The sequence below is a fragment of the Theobroma cacao genome, chromosome 4 (genome assembly GCF_000208745.1).
Source record: "Theobroma cacao cultivar B97-61/B2 chromosome 4, Criollo_cocoa_genome_V2, whole genome shotgun sequence".
In the NCBI taxonomy this organism is placed as follows: Eukaryota; Viridiplantae; Streptophyta; class Magnoliopsida; order Malvales; family Malvaceae; genus Theobroma; species Theobroma cacao.
The window spans coordinates 11,129,122-11,134,103 of NC_030853.1; positions in this window are offsets into that span (position 1 = coordinate 11,129,122).

Below are 4,982 nucleotides of genomic sequence, written 5' to 3' on the forward strand. Positions count from 1 at the left end.
CTGAATTGAAATTCGGAGATCGAATTTCTTTAAGTCGAGGAGAATGTGAGACCTTGACCCTTATATACTCGTAGATTTCTATACGCGATATCCCTGATTAGGGGTAATTTCATCATTTTCTTAGTGAGTCCATAAAAGTAAGATTTTAAACAATATTATGGCCTAAGTAGGCCTAAGGCATAAATGAATGATGAAAATATGGGTAAAATGACAAGGAAACAAAAAATTTGATGATTTTCACAACAGGGGCAAAATGGTCATTTTTCACCTCGGGTTAGAATTTTTAAGTTTTCATGAACCCGAGCATTTCTAGACCATTATGGACCTTGTCCCAGGGTCAAAAGAGCAAAACGATTGCATAAAAGATTGGAAGAGAATAAGCTAATTTGTGGAGGGGTATTTTGGTAATTTAATTAGAGTCGATAAGCTTGGGCTTTAAATATCTCTTTCTTCCAGCAGCTTCTTGAATTTTCAGCAGCTTCTTCTTGTTCTCCTCTTCTCATCTCACGTTGCTTCCATCCTCCATGGAAGATTGATATGGAGTTTGCATAATTTTCTCTCTCTAGCTCAAGTTTTCATACCTTTGAGCCCTTTTAACTAGAACCCTTGTATTCTTTCACTCTCTTACTTTAAAATCCTTGAAAAATCCTACTTCCATATTTTCTCTCACTAGTTAAGTGTTTAGAGAGAGAAAGAGAAAGAAAGCCCTATAATAAGCTTGGGAATTGTTGGAAAGAATTTTAAAGTTATAAAGCTATCAAGGTGAGTAGTAAATTGGAATTGAGTTTTAAGTGTTCATAATGTTTAGTGATTGATTTGTGAGTTTATTGTTGAGATTGTGTATCGACTCTAATGTGATTAGGTAGTGAACATAGATAGCCATTTAAAATGGCAATTGAAAGCTAGTTAAGAGATAGCTTTTAGGGTTTATAGTATGTGAATTAACATAATGGTGATGTTAATGTGATGGTAGGTTCCAAGGAAGCCCCATCATCCCATTTGGATAATTAGGGGAATTAGAGTCAGCGAAGGGCTCAATAATATACCGGTGAGTGGACTTGCATTTCAAACTTTTTTTAGGGAATGTGAATGATTTTATCCAACTTGACTTTGAAAATGTACCTTGGGAACAAGCCTTTGGTGAAGTGATTTTATATTGTGAAAATGTGTTATACAACATTTTATGTGTTATCACAATATGAAAATATGCATGATATGCATTGGGTGCTTCTTTGTATGTTGATGTGGACCTGGTTATGTGCGAGTAGGAGTGCACATAAGCCATTGCTAACCCGGTTATGTGCGAGTGGGAGTGCACATAAGCCGTTGCATATGAGATGATGATGATGGGAGGGTGTACATGATGATTGATATATATATATATATATATATATATGGTATATGGTTGTAATGCAAAAATGTGAACATTTGATTTGTTGAAATTTGGGAGTTTGCATGTGTTACATGTTGCTTTTGTTATTTGGCAAGATGGCTTTGTTTTAAGGGAAAAGGAAACCTTTTTCTTGGTGTTCTGATTCTCACTTCAGCAAGAATGAATCTTGTTGCAGCGAGAAACTCTCGGGTTTTGAAGGGGTTGGCTAGCCAGAAATTCGCTACAGCAAAAATTGATTCTCGCTGAAGCGAGAAAGGTACTGTAGCTTCTCGTTGCAGAGAGAAACTTTCTGTTTTATGACAAAAATCTCGCTGCAGCGAAAAACTTTCTATTTTTCACCTCATTTTGATCAATTGTTGCCCTATTTTCCACTTCTTTGCTACCATATTTGAGCATGAATTTCCAACATTAAGGAATAAATGAATTAAGCTTAATATGAGGAGCTTTGATGAGAAACCCTCGGTTAGTTGATAATTTAAATCAAGTGTCGCTACAGCAAAAATTCATTCTCGCTCCGCTGCAGTGAGGACTCATCGTTTATTTGACCTGATTCACATGAATGCTATTAAAGTTTTCACTCTCCAAATCCTTTATTGAATATAGACCCTTTCATAAAGTTATTTACTCATGTGGGGTTTACATGAGGGGTTTTAATAAGAACAAAAGAACAAATTGCATTGTTTTGAAAAAGAATGCATCATGATTTCGTTAAACATTCCTTATGGTATGCTTGTTCCCTTCCTTGTTCACTCATTGGGTTTATACTCACTGTTTTCAACTTCATGTTTTCAAATCACAAGGCAACCGGTAACTAGGACAAGGTGTCCTCATAAACTTGTAACCATCTTTTAGTAGGTATCTCGGCATTCAGTAGCAGTACATTCGTCCGAGTCCCTCCACTAAAAGTCGAGTATTCTTTTATTATGTATAGACAAACCTAATGTAAATTATTAAGATACATTTTGTAGACAATGTATATACACTTGTTTAGTATACCAGCATGAGGTGGAAATGTTTAATATTATTTTGATCCTAAGTTATAAAATGTGACTTAGCAGTTTATGATGGAATGATGAACATGTCAGATTAATAGGCTTGCTTGAGCTTAGTGGACTACGTCCATTGGGCCCATGTGCCGGTCATGACCCAGAATTTGGGCCATGACAAATACAATTGTGTAATTACAAAGAAAAGGCAAATTAGGCTAAAAAAGGGTGACTAAAGATAAATATAACAAGGTAAGCTCAAAAGGCTTAAACGATCCAAAGATGGCCTAAATCACTTCCTATCCTAAATGTTATCTAAGATTTTGCCTCGAGAGAGAATCAAACAAATTCTAGAATTCTTGACTTCACTATACTTTTTTATCAACATAAACTTTCTCTAAATCACATAAAAATTCTAAGTAAAGGAGTATGTGCTCAAATTGCTGGAAGTCACATTCTAAAATTTAGTTAACACAAGAATATCACATGCAATTAAATGATAACTATATGCTTCCCAAAAGCTCAGAATCAAAAGATAATCAAAATATCATCCTACAATTGAGACAATCATGAATAAGGTGCAACTATCTCAATTTTTTTTAAACACAATTAAAACATGCAAATCATAAATAAACATGCAAAACATAACTTAAAATAAAACTAACTAAACCTAACATAACGAAAAGAATAAACCAACGAAACTTTAAAATACTCCCCCAGACTTAGAACAAAAACATTGTCCTCAATGTGATAAAAGAAATTAAAGAAAAGGACAATAATACTCCCCTAACTTCGAAACTGTAATCTACAAGTCTTCCTCATCGTCGCCACCAAAATCGTCCTTAGAGTTTGAATTTGTGGGCAATAAAGAAAAAGTAGTCATATCCATCCTAATTTGTTTGGCATAAACTTTCATCATTTGTTAAATTGCCCGATTTTGCCTTTCGTGACGGTCTAGTGGACAATCAATGTGCTCCATCCATTGAGCAACACTGTAGGTAGGGGTTTCTAGTGAAAGTGTCACAGCCCAAATTCTCAAGCCATGACCAGCACCTGGGCCCAATGGGCATTGCCCACTAAGCCCAAGCAAGCCTTCTTATGCAATTTTGATTATCATTCCCATCCATCACCTTTAGAATGAAGTGTTGTAACTCTCAAAAGTAAATGTTCCGGTAATATTTGATAACAACTGAATATTCATTTTTATATTATATCAAAGTACTGTCATCATCAATCCAACATATACATACTTCATTTAAAACATGACTCTTATTAGTGTACATTACATATATATGTTCATAAGTAATAGACTCGAGAACGTCAGCGGAGTGACTTTGAGTGAAGATACAGCTACTGAGATGCCATAGTACCTACCAAGAAGACGAGCTTATGTATGCAACTCAATCTAGGTCCCAACTGCCTCCAAATCTGAAAACATGAATTTTAAAAATGTGAGTACGAAACTCAATGAGTGAACATAAGAAGGGAACAAGCAATCAATAGGAAGAATTTGGAAATCATGATGCACTTGTTTCAAAAACAATGCAATTGATTTAATTTCTTAATTAAAACCCCTCATTTTAAACTTTGATTAATAACCTCATAGTGTTGCAACAACCCATGATCAATCCATGAAGTTAAATGGGTGAAAAATATGTCAAAAACTGAATAGGGTAGCACGCAGGACAGAATGTTTCTCGCTGCAATGAGAAATAGTATTAGTTTGCATGTGTTTCAGTTTTTCTAGAATATCTCCCGATACAGAAGTTCAATTGACCTGATTTTTAGACCATTAGAAATATAAGAGGCAGGGCTACAACTTTGATGTTTACTACTTTTCCCATTTCGAAAGGGAACATGGTCAAAATCTTCATTAAAGTAAAAGCATTGCACCAGAACCTGAGAGTTTCTCGCTGTAGCAAGATTTATTTTCGCTGCAGCGAGTTTTCTACTGCCAAAACAGAACGTTCCTCGCTGCAATGGGAAGCAGGGCACCTAAGTGAAAAAGGGACCTCCTATGCACAAAAAATCCATTTGGTGCAGCAATAAAGATCAATTTGCAAGAAAATGGGAATTTCTCAAGATTCATCATGCCAAATTTCACATGCATTTCAATCATATATCATATTCATGAACTTTCATTTCAAAAGCATAGATATGCATAAATACATAGATAAACATCAATATCATCATAATCACACCTGGCTCATGTGCATCCCCCCACATTGTGCACATAACCGGCGCCATCGTGTGCATCCCCCCACATCGTGCACAATTAGTGCCATCGTGTACATCCCCTCACATGGTGCACATGGGCACTATCATCATCCATCTCCCACACCACCATCGTCACCGACATGTGCATCCCCCCACATCGTGTACACACATGGTTATAATCATCATACACAATATCAACTATCATGCACAACATATATATATATATATATATATATATAAATCATCATAATGCAATAGTGCATGAATCCATAACAACCACATATCACAACATAAAACCATTTAGCAAAAGCTTGTTCCCAAGGCACTTGTTTTAAGAAAAAGTTGTATAAAATCATTCAAATGCTTTGTACAAAACAGTCACATTC